An 8,096-nucleotide genomic window follows, 5' to 3' on the forward strand; every position below is an offset into this window, starting at 1 on the left:
AATATAAATATTCTATTCACGGTAAAATGTTTTATAGATTAAAAACTGACTAAAACGTATCTTATTGATAGAATATATAGCTACAAAAGCACAGCAAGTAACAACTGTACTTTATACAAATAAACAATAAAAAATTAAAGTTAACAGTAGTTAAGCCTCAATATCTTTTCACTTAAAAATACTTATACGGCTTCTATAGTTCCAGGTACTACTCTGAGAGCTTTAAAAAAACATAGTTTACAGGCACACCTCAGAGATATCGCGAGTTCAGTTCCAGACCACTGCAATAAAGTGAATATTGCAGTAAAGTGAGTCACACAAATTTTTTGGTTTCCCAGTACATATTATAAAAATTATGTTTACACTATACTGTAATCTATTAAGTATGCAACAGCATTATGTCTAAAAAATGTACATACCTTAATTTAAAAATACTTTAATGCTAAAAAATGCCAAGACAATTATAATAGTAAGATCGAAGATTACTGATGACAGATCACCATAACAAATATAATAATGAAAACATATGAAATATTGCAAGAATTAGAAAATGTGACACAGAGACAGGAAGTGAGCAAATGCTGTTGGAAAAATGGTGCTGATAAACTTGATCAACACAGAGTTGCCACAAATCTTCTATTTGTAAAAAATGTATTATCTGCGAAGCGCAATAAAGCAAATGCAATAAAATGAGGTATGCATGTGTTAACTCTCATCATAGGATTAATCACAGACTTATCACAGGACATTGTAAAAACATCCTATGAGTTAGATGCTAATATTATCCCTGTTTTTTAATAGATGAGAGGAGTAAAACAGAGAAAGTTAAGAAACTTATCCCAAGTAACACAGCTGGCAGTGGCAGAGGCAGTTTTGGAATCCATCAATCTTGTCCCTGAGTTTGCTCTATGTACTGCTTCCTTTCTAATAAAACTTTATTATTGATTAGAACATTAAAGAAGACTCACATCTTCGTATCAGAATTTATATCTGCAAATTTTGACACAAGCAAATTGAGCTTGTTAGAAATAATAGCCACAAAACTCACAATGCAAAAGCTAAAATCAGTGTGACATGATATGAACAAAACAACTATGAATTAATAATTTCTGGGAATTTACACAAAAAACAGTTGATTGTAAAAATAATTTTTGAAGAAAATAAAATGAACTTTTAAAATGACATAAGTATGCTATACGAAATAGTTATCTACGAGTGAAACAGGTTTTATGCAGTTAGCTTGTCTATATGAGTTGGGATGGACCAAGTAAAGCTATGGTAACAGATGACAAACACATTCCAACTACTTCAGTGGTTTGAAGCTGAAAAGTTTATTTTTCATTCATGCTATATGTCTATCACATTTTGGCAGGGGTTTCTGTACCCATTGTTCTCTCTTGGGACTTTCTGGAGTGTCACTGATTGAGGTGACAAGTATCATCTCTCTTATTTCTTTGGCCACGGCAAGTCATCTGGCCATGGCTACCTTCAAGCAGGTGGGGAAATACCATCAGAAACACAGGGGAACTACTTATTAGTGAGAAGTTTTCAGTCAAGATTGATCAGCACACAGCTCCCAGATAAATACACAAAATCAGTGCTCAGATTAAAAGGAAGATAGAGAAGCAGGATGTGTCTACAGGTAGGCAGCCAACATTTTCTGCCACCATCAATGCTAGAAATAATAATAAACATGATAACAATAGCCAACATTCATTGAGAACTCACAAAATGCCAGTCACTGTGTTCTGTATGCATTTAATCCCAAAATCCCACCAAGAAAGTGTTTGTCTATTTTCTAGAAAACAAAACTGAAGAATGGAGAAGTAAAATACCTTTCTAGACCTTAGAACTGGTAACTTGTTGGAGCTAGGACAATAAACTAGACAATCTGATAAATACCCCCTCTTAGAGCTGCTCCCCTAGACTACTTCCCCTATAGTGTTTCTCTTCTGAATTGCACAAGATTCAGAGTTTAGAGCATTTTATTTCTGGATACTGCAGGCTTTGCAACTATATTCATCAGTGGATCTTGACTGCAAAGTAGAAACTGACCCTGGTGGTTTAGCTATAACTGGAAAAGACAACTTCCACAAAATTTTCTCATAAAGCCTGTTGCCAAGATCGTTGAGAACAGCATGTGCTTTTCCAGATTACAGTGCTAAGAAGGTCGACGTTGCTGAGGGCTGCAAGTCCTAACGAAGCAGCACGTCTCCAGGAGAGGGATATTTCCGCTGGCCTCCACAAAAGCCTGTGCAATGGTTTCTTGGGGAGCAGCTGGCTAAGACTGTTGGGAAACCACACTGAAGAGATTCATGCTGTTGGAAGGGCCATCAACAGGAAATGGTCACTAGATTGCCTTAAATCCACTGAGCTCGCAGAGGGCTGCTGCTGCAACGGGCTGGACATTACCATGCTGTCCATTCACTTGAAGACTAAAGGACCCCTTCTGTTCTAAAGGGGGAGTAATTGAAGAAAAAATGAGCTTCTGCCTAAATAAATTGTATTCAAATTACTCACTTACCCACACCTGGGAATTTACACCAATCATACCAAGAAAAAAGTAACTATTACAGTGTCTGGTATCTGCTGAGCTGTAAATCTCTTCAATAGGTGCTTCTCATGGGTTGGCAGGTGCTGATGTTAAATGGCCTCTAGCAAACACATGCAAACACACACACACACACATACACACACTCTGTCTCTCTCTCTCCCCAAGTCTTCCTTTTATGCCCCAAGTTCTTTCAATTACATTGGATCTCTTTCTGCACCTCCACTGGGTCCTTTCTCTCACCCTTGGGGTACACAAAACTCTGAGGAGATCCTCAGAGCTATTAGATCAGGCACTTCATCAGGCCATGGCTGGTCTGCTACTCCAGCCCCAAGATAACCAAGGGGCTTCTAACAGTATTCCAGTCTCCCCTGGCTACACCTTGCAACCCTGGGACATGATGAATCAATTCCCTTCTGCTTGGGAGGTGGGAGTGAGGGAATACAGGGCAGGATTTGGGTCTCTCTCATTAACTCTTACATCATCATACATTCTTTGATTTGGGCATAATCTCCATGCCTTATTACCTCAGGACTTTGGATTCTGATATCCAAAGCCAAGCACTTGAACTTTAAAGCACCTTATCTGTCTCAAGCACTTGGCTTCCAAAAATTTCATCTCGGCTCTACATTTCAAAATCCATTCATCAATCCAATTGATGTTCCCTTTCAAAGCTACACATGTCCTCCCTCTGTGGGTGGTGTACAAAGAAAACTATATTACGGAAAAAAGGTAATGGGTTCCACGCTGCCCTACAGAGGAACAGGAAAGCGGGGTCAAGAACTCTGACAAATGTATCTCAAAATATCATTTGCTGGATATGTGTTCTGGAATGCTGTTGTTTCTCCTATTTTGAGGTTACCCTAATAACTGTAATAGCTACATTTATGTAGCATTTACTATGCGTCAGCACCTTAGATGACTTTACCCTCTAATCCTCACAAAATATTATGAGTTGGAACTTTTATCTCCTTTCACAGATAAGGAAAGGGAGTCTTGGATATGCTTATTAATTTGGCTAAGTTCACACAGGTAGTAGATGGTGGAGCCAGGCACTATGTGAGTCCCTGAGTGTACAAAGATTAATGATACAAAGATGAATAATACAAAGATGAATGCACCAATAAGATGTAGACATCAGACACTTAAATGGACCCTGATAGCCCATGTGGCTAGGACTGTTACTGAGGTTTACACACATAGGCAGGGCATTTGACTAGGATTATGGCTGACTTCCTAAAGACATTAAGACCTGAGGTGATTCAAGAAGGCTAAGCAGGAAGTTTAGGCAAGTGAAAGAAATGAGAGAGGAAGAAAACAAAGGGTATTTCAGGCCCAAGAAATTGAATCAACAAAAGCAGAGAGGCAAGCTTAAATAGAATGATTTGCTCCCTATTTAGGCCTATTTCTCCAGTTACCTTCTGCTGTGTAACAAGCCACCTGAAAACTCAGTGTCTTATAACAGCAGTTATTTTGCTTACGAACCTGCAATTTGGACAGGGCTTTGTGGGAACCGCTTATCTCTGCACTGCCTGGCTTCATCTGGGAGAGCTTAAAGGCTAGAGCTAGAATCAGTGAAGGCTGTCTCATATGTGAGTTGATAATGGCAACAGCTGAGTCTGTGGCCTCATCAACCTAGCCCTGGCCTGTCCCTCTGGCTTCAGCTTCTTCACAACATGGTGGCTGGGTTACAAGGGTGAGCATCCTGAGAGAGAGTAAACCAGGTAGAAGCCATATCACGTTTTTTGACTTAGCCTTAGTAGTCATGCAGTGTCACTTCTACCACCTTCTCTTTGTCAAGACAGCCGCAAAACAACATCCAGTTTCAAACAGAGGAGCAAAGACCTCAACCCTTGAGGGTGTATGGCAAAGTTTTGGAGGAGCATGTGGCACTGGAAATATGGTTGTGATCATTTTTTCAATATACAATTGGACATAACTATAAACATGAAAGAACAATATACAATGCATATAGCCCTCTCCCATAACAATTTTGTCATTCCTGATCTAATCACACTATTAGCTGGATGAGATCACTGATTGACTCATATCTTTCTTGGAGGAGGTTAACAGCATTAAGCCAAGAAAAGAATTTAAGTCATTCACTATCCACACAATAAGTTGGGCACAGGGAGATCCTGTCATCTCTGCACAAAATCCAAATAACACATTCATGAACTGTCTGCAACAAGGACTCAGCTAAAAATTGTGTCCAAAGGCTTGAATTTGACTCTTCAATTAAAAGACCATTTGAACCTGTTTGTCCCAGACTGCAATGGGTGCCTCTCTTTCTCTAGGCAGTAATCTGTACGTCTTGACCAAGAATCCCTAATGATTCTGCAGTCATTTCAGGAAGGGTTTTATCATTTGTGGAAATGTCTTCAGAACGGTTTGAACACTTTTAGCTTCATCTCACTTACGGAGTACAACAATCACAGCCCCACGCCATTTAGTCCTAAAGTTGTAAGACTCTGAGGTTTCTATGCCCTACAGGGCTCAGAGTACAAGTGGCTCGGTATTTCATGCCCTGTTAATAAAATGTAAAGTGGCTCTTCTCAGGCAACTTGGAATGAAGCTAAAAAGATAACAGCCCTCTTATCTAGAAGAATTTCGCTCTGAATTTTCAGTTTCTTAACCATGTCCCCTCCCACTCCCATGGACTCATAAGAGACCCAGACTAGAGCACCAATGTTTTCACCACGGTCTCCCACAGTGATGAGATTAGAAATAATGGTGAGCAAATGCAGACAGGAACCCTGTTACCAAGGAATTTACATTCTAATAGGAGGGGCAGAGTTTTACCAAAGTCACACAAATATGGGGCGTAATTGAGAAGATAAATGCTACGAAGGAAAAGCACCTAATGCTACGAAGAAAGGCTACGTGGGGAAGGCTTCCCTGAAGGAAGTGACAGTTGGGCTGAAGCTACAGAATGAGTATGCGTTAACCTGGAGTCCGCGGTGAGAAGGGGAAGAAAGGGACGGAAGGGCGTTCCAGACAGAACAAAATGAGCTGGGGCCTCGCAGGCCGGAGCCTGGTGAACCCCAGGACAGAAGGCACAGCACCCAGGACGCCTGGAACTGTGGGACTAGGGGAGCCTGGAGGGTCTCTGTCCTGAGGACAGTGAGAAGCCACTCATGCTTTAAGCCGCTAGGCTTGTACATTCACTGCGTTCGGCATCACGTAATTCTCAACGAGAGAAAGCCAAGCGGGAACGGCGCGGGAGCTGGCGTTGAGCGTACACGTCTTCTCCCACAGCCCGCCACTTAAACACCACCGCTGCCGTCCGCTTTGTTTAACAGCACATGGCCTTCTTACCGTGAACTCCTCTGCCAGGGTCTTCAGTGGTCCACACCGCTGAGTAGGAATCCAGCCACCTCAGCACTGCGACGGCCGCGTCCGTCCGTTCGTTGTGGCGGGAAAGCGGACGCCCGCGGCGGAACCGGATGTTGAGGACACGCCCTCTGTGAGAGGAGCTCGGGCTCTCAGGGTGAACGCGGCGAGCGTTTGTGGCCTTCCGGAACGTGCTGCTCGTCTTCCCCTGTGGCTTCTCCATCATCTTGGTCCTTGGCGACACGTTTCGTGGCTTCTCTGCCTGAGGACAGGATGCCGGAGTGGTCGCCTGCGAAACTGAGAGGCTTGTGAAAGTCCGAAAGGCCAACGGCTCCACGTCTGCTTCGACCCCAGCAAGGTCCGCCTGCCTGCCGGACGGAGGTGAGGACCGACCGGTTGCCGCATGGGGCTCAAGAAGCGCCGCCTTCTCTACTCGCTGGCCGCCCTCTGCACTCTCCTCAGAGCACCTAGGTAAAGGAGCTGAAAGTCTGAAAGTTGTTTTGGTTTGTTTTGTTTTGTTCCTTTTTTCCCTCATGTTCTCAGATCTTTATTAGGTGACATTTGGGCAAAAAAGAAAATCCCTGAAACTGTCGCGCACTTGGTTCAGGACAAGTGGAATAGAGGCGCCTTTGCTTGCAGACGTTTCTCTCACTGAGGTGAAAGCCTAGCTTCGATTTTTTTTTTTTTTTTCCTAAAGGGGAGGTGACTGGCTGAATACATCAGAGCACAAATTCAAATTATGTCAGAAATGGTCAAGCAGAGGAAGGCAAGTCTCTGGGGACGAGACAAGCAGAAGCCCCTGCTCTATAGGAAGACAGACAGGTGCCAGTTTTATGTTGGGCGCGGGGAAGCGGGGGAGGGGTTATCTCTGCTCTTTCCAGATCGAGATTTGGCACGAAGGGAACATGAAAAATGGCGAAAGGACCGGGATAACGTAATTACACGGGGAAGAAAACCCAAATCACGCAGCTCGACGAGTCGTGATCCTTCGTTGGTACCTGACCCCAGTACCCAAACAGTTCATCTTCCTACTGCGAAATGTTCGTCACATCATTCTTCTGCTCAGAAACTTTTAGAGGCACATTCAGGAAGGAGAATAAATTCCTCCTCTTTGTTATTTCTGTTTCTATACAATCTGTCTCCTCCACAACCAACTCCCACTCTTCCCCAAAGGAATCTTCCCCTTCACAGGAAGTCAGTATTTGTTTCCACCTCCTTGCTTGTGCTCATGTCACTACTCCTCGTAGGAATCAGCTTGCTCTCTTCCTACCTTGGTCAGCTCTTACTCATCATTAGAACATCATCTTAGTCACACATCTGTGGAAACTTCCACAGCGACTCCAGTTTACATTTATTTCTCTCAGATCTTACAGCTCCTGTTACCTCTACCCTTCCTATTTGCAATCAGTTACGAATGAATGCACACTCCTTTGCTACTCTGTAACTATTCACATAGGTGTGTCTTGTCTCTTCCAAGAAAAACACAAGATCCTTGTCAGGAGCCACATGTGTTTAATCTCTTGATGAACATTATAGAGTTCACCTGAGTGGGCAATTCCATTTCGTAAGCAACAGTGACATCTAGTGGTTGAAAGTTTGCATAGATTCTTCTGACTTTTTAATAGTTGCATTTATAAGGAGAACGATATAGATTAAGTAATGAACCCAAATGATTCCTATCAATTACGCTTGCTCATGAAGGGACTTCAAATGCAAATTTATGATCTCTGCCTTCCCAGTGCTTTCCCCGCTCTCCTGTGGTCCAGTGGCCCACAAACTGCTGGTAAGGGGTCCCTGCATGTGCTCCTTGCAAACCACAACTTCCCTTTCCCGTAGGAAGATCACTTGAAGCTTTCATGGTGATTATGCGATTTTTAATTCTGTGCTTCCTGTTGAGATAGAGGCTTACGTGCATAAATATTTATTTTGGAAATAAAATATGTAATTGAGGAAGAAACTTGAGATGACAAATATGATAGCCAGAGTAGAAACTCATTTCAAAGCCAAATGGGAGAGGCACTGTGGTGTAGAGGAAAGCTTGTGGACTTTGGCTTCTGAGGGACTTGGGATCAAATGCCAGGTCTTTCCGTTAAAGTCATGTGGTAGTTATGACAACTAACATCTCTGGGACTCATCCCAAACAATGAAGATGACATATACCTTGCCAAGCTGCTTTGGAGAGGATTAAATAGAATCATGCACCAAAAAATTC

Source organism: Delphinapterus leucas, chromosome 9 (assembly GCF_059928025.1).
Source record: "Delphinapterus leucas isolate spDelLeu-1000000601 "Yukka" chromosome 9, BTC_Dleu_Yukka2, whole genome shotgun sequence".
NCBI classification, from domain to species: Eukaryota; Metazoa; Chordata; class Mammalia; order Artiodactyla; family Monodontidae; genus Delphinapterus; species Delphinapterus leucas.